Source organism: Drosophila navojoa, chromosome X (assembly GCF_054131105.1).
Source record: "Drosophila navojoa isolate 15081-1374.11 chromosome X, UAZ_NAV_1.0, whole genome shotgun sequence".
Lineage (NCBI taxonomy): Eukaryota > Metazoa > Arthropoda > Insecta > Diptera > Drosophilidae > Drosophila > Drosophila navojoa.
Window position 1 is genome coordinate 11536385 of NC_142895.1, and position 18496 is coordinate 11554880.

Consider the following 18496-nt stretch of genomic DNA (forward strand, 5'->3'; position numbering starts at 1 on the left):
TAGCATTCACTCAGAAAGCAACATATGGCCCCGTAGCGGAAGTCCCCAAGTTGGCTTGCTCTCAGTGGACCAAGGATCTTGACATCGACAGGGAGATAAGTAAGGTCTATATCGGCATGCCTAGCTTAGTTACTATACTTTAACTACCCTTCCATCTAGTTCTCCTGCTCTCTATGAGTAGGTAGTGAAGGAGTTCTCTAGCTCTATGTTGTCTTGAATAGCTTAGTTAATATAGACCAGTTCCAAGTCGAAATTCATATAAGTTAACTGTCTTTCCAACCATTCCTTCTTTCATGTATAAGTAAGGAATAAAGGCATATATAGTACAAGTCAATCCCAAATCGAAATCTATATAAGTTAGCTATCTTTCTATCCCTTTCTCCTTCTATCTATAACTAAGGAGTCAAGTAGTTCCTTAGGCATCTGTATAAGTCTATCCCAAGTCAAATTCTATCTTCTTTATCTTCTTTATCTATAGGGAGTGAAATAGCTCCCTAGGTCTATATCGGCCAGTCCCAAGTCGAAATCTATATAAGTTAACTATCTTTCCAACCCTTCCTCCTTCTATGTATAAGTAAGGAATAAAGTATTTCCTCAGGCATATATAGTATAAATCAATCCCAAGTCGAAACCTATATAAATTAGCTATCTTTCTATCCCCTTCTCCTTCTATCAAAAACTAAGGAATGAAGTAGTTCCTTGGGCCTCTATAGAAGCCAGTCCCAAGTCGAAATATATATATAAGTTAGTTATCTTTTCATTCTTCTCTCCTTCTTTTGAAAAGTAAGGAGTCAAGTAGTTCCTTAGACCTCTGTATAAGTCTATCCCAAGTCGAGATCTATATAAGTTAACTATCTCTTTTTCATCAATTTCTCCCTCCATGCATAAGTAAGAACTGAAGTATTTCCCTTTGCCAGAACGAACAACTTAGTTAATATAAGCCTTAGCCAAGTCTAATCTATCTAACTATAATCTATCAACTATCTTTCCATCCCTTTGTCCTTCTATCTATCCATACCTCGACCTTTTTTCCAGCTCTACCTAGACTAAAGAGACTTGGCTTCTCGTCAAGCACTTTCTACTCACCCGATTCGTATACTATATAAATGTATGTCTATATATACATTCATTATATATCCCACATATTTGTACATGTGTCTCGACAGTTGCTCGAATTCCGTCGTGAATTGTCTTGGCCCAGTCATGAGAGACCAATTGATGTATGGATTCGTGAATGCATTCAGTTGTCTGAGCCACGCAGACGCGCGGGGAGGGTGGCGCCATTATATTTTGTTATTTTGTTTTTGTTTTTTTGGGGCCTGGCTCTGTGTTCGCTTTCATTTGGCTGCCAAATCGACGAAACAAATGCGAAGCAGCAGAGGCCACGCACAAAGATTTGCCGCACCATTTGCACTTGCACCGTGGCATCACAACAAAGCGCCCCACGCTAATTGCCGCAATTAAGTGCACAAAAATCTAACGACAACAATTTCAAGCATTCGCTGACTCAGCCAAACTTTTCCAACTCAAAGCGATGGGGAAGGGGAAGGGGGGGAGGGCGACACAGGGCTGGCCCCGTCGAATTTCGTGCTACCTGCTGGCTTTTGTTCGGTTTGGAATTCGCGGCGTTAAATGCTCTGCGCCCAGTTGCCATTTCGGCTTTTGATGTTTAATAGCGCTGAGCGACTGTGGACAGCGGCCGAAATGACATGCAACAGGCCCCGAACTGACAAACTGACAAACTGACGACAACATCGACAATAGATATGCCAACAACAACAACAACAACAACATTCTGGCGCTCTGACAAGATGTCAAAAGCAGACGGACAATGCTCGATTTGATGGCCTCTGGGACATCATCAGCTGACGCATACTCTGCATTGGATGGGGTATTGCTAGGAAGGGGGTGTATCCACGCGTATAGAAATATCTAGATGGTTCATGATCCTTTTACTAAAGGGTTAAGGAATTGAGAAGTTTACATAACTCAGGCTTGAGCCTTAATCTAACTCGAATATTGGCTAGAATCATTCAATCAGTCTCAACTTCAAGCTACATAGATAGAGTCCTATAATATTCCTTTTGGCACGTTCTCTTCTATCTTGCATCACTTTTATACATTGATATTTTTATACATGGTATTACTTCATTGATTACTAGATTTATATATTGATATTTGATATTTTTTGTATATTGATATTTTTATACACGGTATTACTTCATTGATTCATTACTAGATTTCATATAATATTTTCTGCGCCATGATTTCAACTACTCTAGGAATAGGCTCATTCTTCGCTTGTAAGCCCATTCATATCTATGAGTTTAGATGTCTAGATGCCAATTTGTTTCCTCCCTATTATTCTCTCTTAACTCCCAGACCCCTAGACTCATAAGCTATATACAGGAGAATCTGGTTACGATATAATCATATAACTTTACTCATATAAGTTAGTCTAGGAATCAGAATATACCAGAATAACCGTATGAAAGCTATGTATATGTGTAGTCGTTATAACCGGATTCTACCGTATAATACTTTATTGATATTGATTACTGGATTTATTAATTATTTTCCACACCATGAATTCAACTACTCTAGGCACTTTCTGCTTTTGTAAGCCCTTTCAATATATATGAATTTAGATGCCTAGCTGTCGATTTGTTTCCTCTAGTTCTCTTCTATAAATATATATTGACCCCTAGACTCATAAGCTATATACAGTAGAGTCTGGGCTTAGCCACTCCTAAGAAACCATCGAGAGACGCTCTACCTTATAATTTTACCCAGGAACCAGAATAAGCGAAGTCCTTATAGCCGAATTCTACTGTATATATTGTATAATATTAGTTATATAAGTAAATATACTTGCTTTTACATGCGAATATTTCTTAATGCTTGTGTTTCTAGACAGCTGTATGCCTACACATCTTCACTCCTAGAATGTTTTAGCCTCTCTCTCTCTTCTCTTTCTCTTTCTCTTCTCCTCTCTCCTTTCTCTCCTTTTAGTCTTATTTGTTACATCCATCTCTCCATTTCTAGTACCTTTAACAGTCTATCAAATAATATATAGATAATGTTCATCTGGTGAGTGAAGCAGAAGGCAGGAAGAAGTAGAGTTAGGAGTATTGAGATGCGTGAGTTTTCTGAGCTGGCTCATCGATCCCTCGACAGCTCACTTACGCCGTATATAACACTCTTAGGGAGATTTCATTCTCCCTCTTTCACTCTCTTCTCCAACCAGTTCATAGAGTTAATATATCTCTTAGAAACGCCCTCAGAGACAAACCGCTTCAGCTAGTCAACATATCCGCTGGAGATGTTGTGTGCTCACGTTCCGATTGCTGTTGTTGTTGGTGTCTCTTTTTTTTTTGGGCAAGCGTATAAACACTTTGATAGACGCCAGTTGAAGTCGCAGACGACTCCAGCAGACTCCATTGAGCCCAGCTACTCCTACACTTGGTGCCTTATCTGTGGACGCTGGCAGGAAATTTGCAGCGAGATGTGCTTCGATATGATCGCTCGACGTGCCACTGATTTTTGATGGAAACATATTTTTTTGTTGCTCTGCTGTGTGTGTGTTTGTGTGTGTGTGTGATGTGTGTGTGTGTGTAGCTCTGTTGCTGCGGGTCGCATTGGGCTGCTTGATGGGAGGGAGCTGGGCTTGTGGGCTGCTCACTGAATCTCGTGCCGACCCTATCTCTACCTCACTCCCTCTTTCTCTCTCTCTCTCTCTCTCTCACTCACTGTCTGTCTCTCTCACTCTGTCGGCTTGTCTGTCTGGTACGCCCGCTCTTTCTCACACTCTGGACGCAGCTTCCTGCTGCCGTTGATGCCGCGTTGACAAGGCGATGACAGATTTCTGCGAATTTTTCGCATTAGGCTTTGAACTCTTTTTGCATTTTGTTTGTTTTGGCTGTAGCTCGTGTTGTTGTTGCCGTTGTTGTTGTTGTTGTTTGTCGCAAGTGACGTTAGCAGCCGGCGCTACTGTTTTCGCTGAAGCGCGCAACTCTCTGACGGCACGGAACGGCCTGCCAAGTGGCGCTGCCCTTTGATGCCAGCAACGACGCAACGTCCCGCACTACCAGCACCACCAGCACCACCAGCTCCACCACCGCCACCACCGCCACTACCACTGCCGTCGCCCCTCTCAATGGCGCTGTTTGACTGGCCCATAACGGTTTTAGAGATGCGACTCGATTTCAGCGGAATTGCTAATAGAATCACAGCGAGTCGACCTCAACAGCAGCAACAGCAGCAACAGCAGCAGCCGCAGCCGCAGGAGTTGACTTTTAATCAAAGGGTTGACTTTGTCCAAGCGATTGCTGCTGATTGCTGTGAATTGCTGCGGGTCTGTGGCACTGCTGCAACCACTGGCTGCCACATCCACCTGATGGCGTCACGTAGCCCGTTTAGCCAAGCGCCGGACGAAGGCGCCGCTGCGCAAAATGCATCCGCTTGACTCTTTATGGCACCACTTGAGGTCGGATTAGGGCATCGCCGACTGGGTGTGGCTGCCCCAACTAGCTGAGCAGACATCGTTTGGCTAGAGCATTTCAAGAGTTTTGATTGTACTACCATCTAGATTATGAGAGAGGTCGGAAGTCTGCCTCGAAACCTTATCCCAGCCTGGGTTCAGTTAACCTCAGAGCTCAGATGCAGAGTCACACGATCGCATTAAGTTTTAATGTTGCTACTGAAGAGAGAGAATTGGTATAGAAGGTATGGAAGGTTCAGGTAGAGCCTACAGGAGAGAGATGAGCCTATATGCCTCAGTTTATATTCTCTACGGAGTAGAAGGCGCTTAGACCTAATTATTATTCTATAGTTATTGAGTGGTATAGAGTATATGGAATACCAAATCTATTTGTCATCCCGAGAACTCAGGACTCAGCGCTCCTGAGTAGAGTAGATAGATAGAGGATAGATTGCCAACCCTTTTACTCCTATGATAGATGATATATATCACTATGATATTTACTATACTTCTCTTGAACTCAGGACTCAGCGCTACTACGTAGAGTAGATAGAGAATAGATTGCCATTCCTTATACTCCTATGATAGATGATAGATACCACAAGTATATCTACTCTACCTCTCTTGAATCAAGTAGTAGAACTCAGGACTCAGCGCTCCTAAGTAGAGTATAGATAGAAGATAGATTGCCATCTCTTATACTCCTATGATATGATAGATACCACTAGTATATCTACTTTACCTCTCTGGAACCAAGTGGTAGAACTCAGGACTCAGCGCTCCTAAGTAGAGTAGATAGATAGAGGAAAGATTGTCATCCCTTATACTCCTATGATAGATGATAGATATCACAAGTATATCTACTCTACCTCTCTTGAATCAAGTAGTAGAACTCAGGACTCAGCGCTCCTAAGTAGAGTATAGATAGAAGATAGATTGCCATCTCTTATACTCCTATGATATGATAGATACCACTAGTATATCTACTTTACCTCTCTTGAACCAAGTGGTAGAACTCAGGACTCAGCGTTCCTAAGTAGAGCAGATAGATAGAGGATAAATTGCCATTCCTTATACTCTTATGTTATGATAGATACCACTAGTATATCTACGCTACTTCTCTTGAACCAAGTAGCCAAGACTCTTAAAATGATTTCGAATTACATTATTCTTGTATTACTTGAAATTTATTAATATGCTCTACTTATCTCAGCCTTTGGCTGTGGTCTGCTCAGGGCTAGAAAATCAATTCTTGGCAGGCCAAAAGTGTTGAGGCAATGGGTCTAGACGACAGAGTGAGTTATCCGCAGGCGAGCTTAACACACGCGCTATCTGATTGGGATAATCAACCGCAAATGGGCCAGCTTCAATCATACAGAGAGATGGGAGAGTGAGGGAGCCTATTAGATAAATCGATGGCTGTGGCTAATGGCGGCCAACGGGCACGACCATTAAAAGCCCAGTTAGCAGCCAAACTCAATTGTTGATAAGCATCAGCTGATCGCAGCGAGAGGCAGCGAGAGACCGCGCCCAGCGAACGTGGCTCATTAGATTGGGTATTTCGCTTGTGCAGAATGTCAAAATATTTGCCGAGGGATGGGCTGCGATGGGTTGACAGTGTTGCGAGTGCCAGCCACACCCGCCACTACCCCCACCCACCCACACACACACACGCACACACACTGTGCAAAACCCATTGAGATTTAATTGCAGCAACGGCAGTTGAGAGCAATAAAATTTATGACCTACAAATAATAGGTCTTGTTTATCAAGAGAGACAGAGGAGCGGACGCCGTCGATGGCAGACCCAATGCCAATCGATGGGCTTTGATGAATGGGCCCAAGCCGACAGCAGCAACAGCAACAACAATAGCAACAACAACAACAACAACTGCAACAACAGCAATAAGAACAATGTGCGGCAATTACGCGTAAAGTGCCCAAACAACTGAAGAGGAACAGCAGAGGAGGAGAGTAGCATAGAAAGAGACAGAAAGAGAGAGAGAGAGAGAGAGAGGGAGAGAGAGTGCGTCTGTGTGGGGGCGAGCAATTGAGCGATCGGGCTGCAGCAGTGCCAACAGCAGCGCCACCTGCCGGCAGATAACAAAAGATCGATTACCAAGCTGGCGGCTGAGCCGTATGCGCAAGAGCGAGACAGGTAGATGAGTTGAGCAACAGAGAGAGCAAGAGTCAATGAAGGCGGCTGCGGCTGCGGGCTAAGCGGGGCGTGAGCTGATACCGTTGTTGTTGTTGCCCGTTGTTGTTGTTGCCCGTTGTTGTTGCTGTTGTTCTATTCTATAGAAGCAAAAGTAGAGCTACAACAACAACAACAACAATAGCTCAGACAGGCGCACTTAATGGCCCTAAACGATGTTGAGCCATTGTTAACGTGGGCCCCGTTAACCGACCAACCCCCGCATTAGAAGGCCCGAGACAAAGGCAATCGCACGACGCACTGCAATCGATAGTTTTTCCGCAATGCAACAATTGAAATCAATGAAAGTTGAGAACATTTAAGAGACGCACAGCGAAAATTCGAAATCATAAAAAAAAAACAACAACACAACAAAATAGAGAATAGAAAATAGAAAACTAGAAAAACTGGGAAAATTGAATGAATCGGATGAAATGAAATTGAGGGATAGAGAGCTGCAATTAAATCTACTTGACTGATTCGAGTGCGGGCGGGCGGGCAAATGCGTTCAAACTATCAGTGAATACTCAAACACACGCACACACACACACCCCCATAAGATACTACACACACACATATAGATATACATATATGTATGTAGAGAGCGACACATGAGAACAAACAAAAGTTTTCTGACCTGAGACAGCTGTGCGAATTTCCCAATCCGTAAGGAAAACAAACAACAACAACAAAAAAAACAGAAGCTGATCCAATATATAGAAGACATCTAATCTGACGTGAAGGCAAACAGCTAGGCAATGATACACTCTCTTCTTCTTCTGCCCTTTCTTCCCTTCTCTTCTTCTGAGCTGAGCCCTATAATAATGATGTTAGATTTGATGAGATGTGGCTGACGCATCTGTGTTATCTATGTATTACTGGCAATGGTCTTTTTTGAACAGTTCAGGAATAATACTTATAATATAAGATAATATAGTATAAGATAATATAATATAGTATGAGATTGATTATAATATAATATAGTATAAGATAATATAATATAATAATATACATATATATAATATAATATAATAATATATATATAATATAATAAAATATAATATAATATAGTATAAGACAATATAATATAATATTTATAATCTAATAGTAGTTCCACATACCTATCAGCTTGTATGGCAATATTTTATGCTGGTAGTGCAGAATTGAAGTTAGCTTCAAACTTTAATCACTCCACCGATGATAAAACTAAATATCCGCCTCTTGTAGCTTGTTTCTTAAAGGCAATCAATGACACAAATTTGTTAACTGTGCTACCCACCTTGAACCACAATTCAATTTAATTAACATTTATCCCAAGTATCAAGATTTTGATTATGATTACACAAAATTTGTTTAAGAAATATTTGTTCAAATAAGAAATAGTATCGAATAATATTGTAGAACTATAACTCGAATAATATAGAAAATATTCAAGATTTATGTAAAACGTGAATGCTGATTCATCCTGATTATTATATATATGTATATTGATATTTAGCAACTATTGTACAATGTAAGGCAGACACAATACTTGAACATCTTAACTTATCTTTCTCACTTTCTGTCTCTCTCTCTCTCTCTCTCTCTCTCTCATCCTTCCTCATTCTCCCTCATCCTCCCTCTCTCTCCTTATCTTATTCTTTTCTCCTGTATCTCTCTCTCTCTTTTTCACTCTCTTTCATTACCCATTATCCTGTCACCTTCTTCTCACTTTCGCTCCCTCCCTCTCTCTCTCTCTTTAATATATTTTGCCTTCCATCTCTCTCTCTCTCTCCCCCTCCCTCCCTCCCTCTCTCTCTCTCTCTCTGCCTCTTTCCCTCTCTCCATCCTTCTCTCTTTTTTCCTCTCTCTCTCTCTCCTTATCTCTCTTGCTCTTCTATAACCCTTTCCTTCTGTCACCCACTCCATCTGTCCCTCCTTCTCTCTCGCCATCCCTCTCTCTCTCTAACTCTAACTCTCGTCCTCCCTCTCTCCTCCTCTCTCACCCTCTCTCACTCTCCCCCTCCCTTTCTCTACACTTGAATCTCAGCTCATTTCCCTTTAATTGTTACAGCTTCTTCAGCGTAAAACTTAAATTTTCTGCCCACGACGATTACATATGACATGAATAGTTATTTTACAGGTGGCTTCCTTTTGTGACTTGGCCAATTGATAATTGCAATTGAGATTGCAATTTGGAAATACCCAGCCACAAATTGGCCAACAGTTTGTCAATCGGCCAACCGACAAGAAATGCCGCCCCCTAATTACAGGCCAAGTCCGACCGCAGCCGCAACGCAAATTTCTTGGCACAAATCGGAAAAGCGTAAAAATATGTGACAACAACGGTCGAAGGCAGCGCTTCGATGGTCGTCCGTTGTCCACCTTGTTCACCTCGCGTACACCTCGCGTTCGCCTGCCCTGGTATACCCAGTGATAGATGAGTGTAGACCGGGTGTCATGACTATCTGTAGGTAATACGTGTATAGAGAGCTGAGTCGACTTAGTGCTCTCCCATCCAGCCATTGATATAGCCTATTGTTAAATTATACTATACAATATACAATAGAGTCCCGATAATTCGAAGACGAATTATCGATTTACACAGATATTCAAATTATCGAGAATTATTGAGAACGAATTTCTTTCAAGCGGTTCGAATTTTTGTTCGATTTATCGCGATTTTCCACTTAGCAAGGTACGAATTATCGACCCTCGACTGTATTATGCTATACTATATATGTATGTATCTATAGATATCTACTAAAGTAAGGATATGATATATGTATCTGATATATCTCGATCATTCCAATAAATTGAAGATTACTGAAGCTAAACGAATCAAATTTGACAGGAATTTTGCTATAAGGAATCTACTATGTTGTAAGGGACTACTATGATATACTATAAGGGATATTTTATCGCTGAGAACATCTTTGATTACCTTCCCCTTGACCTATCTGTGACTCCGATTCAACTCAAAAGGGGTTTAGTGACTTACTGGAATGTCTTAATAAGCGATATGGCATCTCTGTCAAAACATATAAGGCTGCCAGATGGGTCAGCCGAATAGGGACAACCCTGTATATTCTCATATAAATACCCATAACATCTACGACTTTACCTCATCTTTGTTTTCAAAACATACCCAGAAGACTTCAGCAGATCGTCTATAGATCTCACAACCACACTCCCATCGATTGCACGCTACGATGGGTATCTGCTGGTCGCGCACACCCTACCTCGGCAGCCGCTCGCTCCTGCTCTGCTTTTTCGTGCGTGTCGCTCCAGTGGTCGAGGCAGTTGACGCCCACACGTTGCGTTCATTATGTCGTAAAAGCGTCTTGTCTGGCCATGCGACTGTGGAGACACAACACAATTGTTGTGCAAGTGCGTAGAGCGACTCGCTCGTCCTCTCATCCCACCATCCCACCGTCCCCCCATCAGCGTCTCAGCTCAGCTTATGTCAGCGTGTGTGAAGTGATCTCCAAGCGTAGCCGCAAGGGTTATGCTTCAGCTGCTGTCTAGGTGAAAGTATCCAAGAGACACACACACACAGAGAGAGAGAGAGAGAGGGGAAGGGGTAGGGGTGGGGGGTAGCGATATCCTCCCACTTGCAATCGTTCGCTTCACTCCGCCACGATCCGTCGTGGCCAGTGGCCATTCGCTTTGTCTTCTGGGTGGGCGCCGGCATCTGTATGGTGGGAGGGGAGGGGAGGGGAGGTGAGGGGGTTTCATTTTGCATAACGCGACAACAGCATGTAAACTCGGCTGCTCTGCACAGCTCAGCTCGTTCAGTTTCTCAGGCCAGGCCAATCAAAATACGAAGCACAGACAAGTCAGGCAAAAATTTTGAAGCCACCAAAGTGGTGCTGGTGGTGCTGGTGGTGGCGGTGGTGGCGGCTGCTTCGTCGCCATCATCATCATCATCATCATCATCATCATCATCATTATCGTTGTCCAGCTTTCAGCGTCGTGCATTTACAATTTTCTGCGAATTTCTCGAAAATCTCAACGAGCAACAACAACAACAACAATTGCTACAACAACTCCGACAGCAACAGCAACAAAAGCCCTTAGCCATAGTTGTTGTTGCTTTTTTATTACTTTAGTTGTTGTTGCTGTAGTTGTTGTTGTTGTTGTTGTTGTTGTCTTTTTGGAATTTATTCAACAAACTGGCCGCCCGCCATCATCGCTTCGCAATTATAATTAAGTTTAATTGAGTGATTGACGTTTTTAGAGAGTGCGCGGTCACCCACAAATCTACAGCAACAGCAACAGCCAGCCAACAACAACAACAACAACAACCATCGACAGCAACTGGCAAACGGAAGAGATTATGAAATCAACGAACGACAACGTTGACGATGCTGACGGCCGCCCGCCATAATCACAACAAGTCAAAATGTTGAAAGACAACAACAACAGCAGCAACAACAACAACAACGAATAACAACGACAGCAACAACAATGCGCGCTTTTGTTGTTGCTGCTGCTGCTGTTGCTGTTGCTGTTGCTGTTGCTGCAGCATCGCATCGCACAGGCCAGCTCGAAAATTGTTTTTCATACGCCCCGTTGGCCGCGTGGGTGGCCAATCGTAGCCCCACTCCGCTGGCCTCCTCGCCCTCGGCCACGCCTCCTCGTTTCGACAACAACATTTCGTATAGAGCCGACGTCTTCGTATTGCTTCAATAGACATTGCAGTCGTTGCTGTTGCTGTTGTTGTTGCTGTTGTTGCCTCATGCTGCCGCCGGCCACTGGACATTGCAAAAAAATTCGTCGCATGGGTCAAACAACAATTGCGAATGTTGACAATTTTGTTGTTTCGTTTTGTTTTTTTTTCTCGTTTTCTTCATTTTCGTAGCTTGCCTTTCGTCTTGTCTCTAAGTTTGGGTGGTCCAACTGAACCGTTGTGCATATACTCCCTATCCCTGAGCCAGCTCTATGGATTACACTCTATTCTAAGAAGACTATTCCTTGGCTCATTCAGCTTGTGAGAGCCTATTTAAAGCCTCATTAGTTTTTTACTCTAGCCTGTTTCTACTTTACGTAAGACAGGTGGAAATTAGCTGATTCGATATCGAATACTATCGACATTGTTCGATAACGTTTTCGATAATAATCGATAATAATTTCGATTAATTTGCCTCTTATCTAAAAGGCGTATACCTCTACTCCGACTTCACATCTCTCACACACTTTTGCTATAGTCCACCTACTTATCGATATTAATCGATAACTTTTGAACTCACAAAAATCACTCAATTCACAGTCCAAGCAAAGCGTCTACTTAAATCATTCGAAAGACTTAGACCAACTTCCATATCTATCGCATATCGATTAACGATAACAATTTCAGTTCAATATTGAACCCATCTCCTCGTCTGACACACATTTCATCTTGCAGTCACATTGCCAAATATAAATGCTCGCCCCAATCAATGTAGCCCCCAATTGGACGCTGGCGAGAGGCGCACGCATCAGCTCATGTTAATTATAATGTTTGAAATCAAAGATTATACGAATCAACCGTTAGGTGTTACAAACGACCAAACACGCAACCGACAACTGGCAGAGCAGGAGACGGCGGAGATGATGGAGACGGCGCAGATGGAGGAGATGGAGAATGGGATACGACCTACATGCGAGCCGCGTGCGTTGCCCATTTTAAGGGCTTTCAACGCAATGATCGTTGATTTTGATTAGATGATGAGTAAAGCGAACGAGAGATGGAACGGATGCAGCACCTTTGGCCTACAGCTATGCGCTACCCCCCTCTCGCCTCTACCCCAGTACCTCTACACTCCCCAAATCATCGGACAGTCGGTGTCGACTGTGCGTGCGTGCATTTTATTACGCGCGGATGTGATGGGTCTATCGAGATTGGCCGTTAGAGAGAGAGACCCAAATCGCAGCAGAGTCGAGACCGTGACCAAGCCCAAGCACGGAATTCAGCTGGTTTTTATGCTCCGAGAGATTTGTGGAGGGGTACGTAACTGAATTTGTGGTGTGAAAGGAAAGAAAAGGAAAGCTCAAGATCCTTAAAGCGAAATCTTGGAGCAGATAGATAAAGCTGCCTCAACTCTTTCGGGGTAAGAAATTGTACTCTAGCTCTACTTTAGCTCTTAAGGTAGATACTGTATCGCACTCACTTTCAAGCCAAGTTTGCCTTCACTTCATTGGGAAAATTTTGGAGTTGAGACTGCATTCCGAATTACTTTTCAGATTTCATGTTTTATCCTAGTCTATTCGCCCACTTGAATCAAGTAGTTCGAGCAACTCTACTTTCGGGCTTAACTAATTTTCGAATAGCCTAGCTTCTTTTGACTTTGAATTAATCCCAAGCGTAGAATTGCCTCATTTCTAGCTAGCTTATAGACAAACACAACTCTATGCTCTACGAGTTTCGACTCATTTCGATTTGGATTGCGATTTCGATTCCGAGTTCGAAATTCGATATTGGCAGTTGACGAACTGTGAGCGAATTGCACACCTGCCGCTGATGTGCGGCTGTCAACAAATATTTGCACCTCCGACGCCTGCCTAATGGACAGAGCCCGCCGGGCAATCGCAGCGACAATCTCACACCTCAACACGTTGCTAGCTAACATAAACACACGCACACACACACGCACACACACGTGCGCACACACAACAAATATTACACATATTAATTTGCATATTCAGCTGTAATGGCGTCAAATCAAGCGGTAAATTCGCATCATTTTCGCAGATGTGGCAAAAGGATTAAAGCCAAAGCCGCGAAACTTTAAATATCTATGGATAAGTGGAAGAGAAATATTTATGTAAAGCGCGCTTAAAGAGTTAACTTTATGGGATGAAAGAGTCTCCGACTTGAAGCAACGATGAAATGATACACAATTCATATATAATAATAGCATTTGGATTATGTGAGCTCTATATATATTATAGATGCATTTGAATTATTGTGATAAAGATATATCCCATTTAGATCTAAGCGAAGGGATGGATATAAGGGTGGGGGGGGGGGGGGGCGTAAAAAATGAAATTGTATAAAATGCATTGAAATATACATATATTCAAAATTTGGAGACCCTAGCTTAAAGATAATAGTAGGAGATATAATTTGTTAGCTGATTTTCGCTAGGGCTATTAATCGATAACAAAATAACGGGATGAGTTATTGATTTTTGGAGATAAACTCGATATCTGCGCTATATATATGAACATTTAAAACCAAATTTCAAGTCTCCAGCGCTTATATCTTCTGAGATTGACGATTTCTTACATACGGACAGACGGACGGGCAGGGTCAAATCGTCTCAGCTCGTCGCTCTGACCAAGAGTACATATATACTTGGTGGGGTCTGTCACGCCTCCTTCTGTTTGTTACATACAGTTCAACAAAACCATCATACCCTGTTATCTCATTTTCAATAGGTTCAGGTCCGCGTACTGCCTATAAGCAGAGCCACGTGACAAAAACGTGGCAACAAATGTGACACACGAATCTATCCATTGGCGCGCTCTATCTGTAGATATCCCACATCACTTACAGGGTATCGGCGCAGTCGAGCACAGCTTTGCCAATGCAGGTGTGCGATTATGATATTAGTGAGGTTTAATTATAAGCCTACAAGAGCTGTGATCCAATTGCAGCTGATATATGGACTTTAATGGCCCACAGTTTGAGAGGCATTGTAAGCAGTCTAAGGCCAAGGCTCAGGCTCAGGCTCAGGCTCCGGCTCCGGCTCCGGCCCAGGCCGAAGCTGAGACCGAGTCTCATATCATAATAAACCTGTTCGTTTGAGCTTGTTAAGGCGAGGCCTCACTTGCTCAGCTCCAGCTTGCTCATCATGACGATGCCATTGATGATCATTATGGGGCCAGATCTCGTCATAATCAAAAACTTCACTTCAAGTCATAAGCGGGCGGACGCGAAGAGCTCAACTTTGTTTCGGGCAGAATCCGCCAGCGTGCTGTGTGGCTCTGGCCATGGGCAGCGGGGGTCCGAAGTGATGCTGGGGGGCGGCCGGGGGGAGGCGTGGTAGATTTTATATACTTTTTTTTTGTTTTTTATTTTTTTGGTGTGTGTTTTAGGGGCGTGGGTCTGATCTTGTTGCTGTGCTGCTTGTCGTTAAAGTCGTTATTATTATTTGTGGCTCTTTAAGTGGCTCATTCGCTAACTGCACGACGACGTTGGCGATATTCGTGTGCCCGGTGCTCGACGTCGACGGCGACGGTGATGCCGGCAGCGACGCTAACGCTGACAGCAACAGCAACGGCAACAGCAACGGCAACGGCTACGGCGACAGCGACGGTGGTCCACTTGGCGCTCTTCTGAATTGATTCATAAAATATCATATCATCTTTTTTTTTTCTTGTTCTTCTTCTTCGGCTTTTTGTTGCTTTGCAATACTCTTGCCCAGGGGTTGCCGTGAATATGTTGGGAATTATGTTAAGTGGCACGATGATGATGATGATTATGATTATGATTATGGCCATTGGGACACTAAAGTCAGAGAGAAGCATTAGATTGATAGATGTTATAGAGAACTATATTAAGAGATGATTAAACTCAAATATATTGCGCCTGATTTACAAATACTCAAAAAACTTTTTTGATGGGGAAACTAAGATTTTTGTATATAAAAATTAAAATACCAAAACTTTTGTACGATTTATTATTATTTATAGTATTTTTCTAAAGCAAAATTTCATATATTTATTATACATATATAAAATACCAAACAAATTGTTGAAATATACCAATATCATATTTTTGGTATCTCCATTCGCTTAGGCGTTTTTTCATCTTTTAGGAAAATAAAATAAAAAAACGTTTTTAAAAATTAAATAAAATTAATCAATTAAAATTATTATATTTTTATACCAATATAGTTTATTTTTAATAAATTTTTCATATGATAAAATTAATGAATATTTAAAAAAAGTAGTGAAAGATAAGAAAAAAAATCAATAAAAAAAAAAAAAAAATAAAAAAAAAATTAATTTATTTTAGTTAAAGAGAAATTTAATTTTATTAGTTCTATTCACAATTACTATTTGAAGAAACAAAAAAACACAACACAAAAAAAATAAATTAATTTGAAAAAAATGTTTTAATTATTTTATTTAAAAATAATTTAAAAATTTTTGTATATTGTTTTGAATTTGAAAGAAAAAAATATAAAAAATTGTAGAGAAAATTGTCAAAAAATCTAGATATTTATTTTCCATAACTGTATTCACTCTTCGGCTTTACGCTTCAGAGCTCCAATTGCCTCTTTATAGCAATGATTTTTTTTTTTGTGAGGATCGTTTGAGGCTTTGTAATTAGCGTGCATGTTTACCCGAATAATTTCACTTCATGGCGCTCGTTGAAGAAGTTATTATCAAGTTTTCGTTTTGGGGCACGCACCGTACGCGACGTCCGCCAATTAGCGGGCTCCACTGTACGAAAAAAATAAAAGAAAAAAAAATATATATGAATTTGGATTTTTTTTTTGGGTTCATTTTTTGGTTTTTTATTTAGTTATATATATTTTTTTTTTGTGAGCAACTGTAACGGAAGGAAGTAGCCCCGCCAGCTCGTTGCCTCAGCCCGGCAACTGCGCTTCGATCTGATGCCCGATCGCCGCCAAGTTGGAATCAACATTTGAGAGATTCGTCTTGGGGCAATTGCATAAATCAGCGGCTGTTGGACCTTAATTGACATACTCGCATAGAGACCACCGTGCTGACGTTTTCCGACGAACTGTCGCCAATTTATGCCGGATTGCCCGAGGGTCACGTCATCTGTCCGCGCTTCACAACAGCCCGTAAACAGTTTTTGTGCTCCTCGCACAGAACACATCCATCACGAGCCCAAATCGAAGTTAGAGCACCAAAATTATGGGCTCAACGGGCTCGACCATGTCTTCTATAGGCGACTATCTGTTGCTTAGCAGAAATATGCTCAATATTGATGTAGGCTTATATAAATTGTCTATAAGAGCTGGAATTCACTGTGACTCTACCAGGAATTGGAGTTCTGTTGACTTTTGTCTCCTTCTTCTCTATTCTTTAAGTGAGGCGACGCACTCTTCGTATTCTTGTATCATTCTATAAAACTTGCATGTTATGGAAGAAGTTTTCATCTATACGAAGTGTAACAATCTCTGCTTTATTTCAGTATCTTTTATATACATATGGAATTTTCTGTGACTCTACCGGAAATTGAAGTTTTGTTTCTATGAATTCCTGTTAATTTTTTGCTTCTTTAGGTGAAGCGTTGTTGGCTTATCTTTCTATCCATGACGTCCTCGTTGTAATCTTCTATTAATCTATAAAACTTCCATGTTATAATACAAGTTTTGATCCATAGCTTAGATAACATTCTCAGCTTCATTTCAGTCTCATTTATTTACATAGTAATTAGTTGATTTTTTATAAATAATTAAAGTAGAGTTTTTTTGTTAACTTATTGTCAAATAGTAAGCAATATAATTGAAGTAAGATCTATCAGTCTGAAGTTTCATTTTATGAATTTTACATCATAATTCCGATTACGTCCGCTTAAGAAAGATTTTGTCTAATATTTCGTCTTGTTCTCTACCCATTTTAATATAGGATTTCCCGTTCGTCCTCCTGCTGCCCCGATCATCTAACGATCTCTTCGTTTATCAGGCTAATGAACACTCATCTATTCGGACCGTTCATCCGCTTTTTCGATCGCTTGCTCTCCGTCTGCTTATTCCATTCCTCATCCCGTTCGCCCTTGCCCTCCGTCCACCCAATTCTCCCTTCATCGTTTATCTGTTTGATCGTTAGTTTGTCTGTCCTTTGGATTTTTCGTCTATCCATCACTCAGTTTGTCCGTCACTTGGTCCGTATGTCCTGGTTCTCCATTCACCCTATCCTCTCATCTTCCATAGACTCTGTCCATCTATCCCTATCCTACATTACAGCAGGATCTATGAGATCCTTGGTCCATCCATTGGGCTCTTTACATCTATCCATAGCCTACATTACCAAAGAATCTATGGGATCCATGGTCTATCCATTGGGCCGTAAGAAGTCACCAATCCTTGGCTCTTTATAGACTATCGAACTTAATTGGCCATATGCTAATATTCCGAATAACTCTTCAACTCCAGCTCTTCTTCTTCGCTTTGGACTTAATGAAGACAAGTCATTTGCCTAAGCAGCGAATCTCTGAGCTGTGAGCTGTGAGCTCGCATTATCTGGCCGCAGTTTGAGTTATCCTGCAGTGTATATCCTTTCAGGCGGCTCGAATTACCAAAGTTTCGCCTCGCTTCATTCATCGGTCGCGTCTCTCAGATCTTTTTGTTGTTGAACTTGGTTTTCTTTTTTTTTTCTTACTTTCTTATTTTTTTTTTAGTTTTACTAAAGAGAGTCTAAGCCGTTCAGTCTTGATCAAAAGTGCCGCATATCCTGTGCTTGAATTTCATTCATTGAGGCGGCAGCTACATCTGTCTATGTGTCTGTCTGTCTGCATGTGTGTGTGTGTGTGGGTGTGTGTGAGCTTATGAAGGTAACTGCGATATGCTAATAACTGTTTGCTCTTGTCGTTGGCAGCAGCTGTCGCTTATTGTTGTTTATTTGGATACATGTTGAATGTTAACATGGAATATTTATATTTAATTCTGCTTACATATAATATATAACGAATGTGCTTGAAATTTAAAATACTTTCTTAAATTAATTTTATAAAATTTTTTAAATTATTATAAAATTTTTAAATAAATAAATAATTATTAAATATAGTAAAAATTATTTAAATTATATAAAATAATAATAATAATATTAAATATTATATATTAAATTAAAAAAAAAAATAAAATAAAAAATAAAGTAAT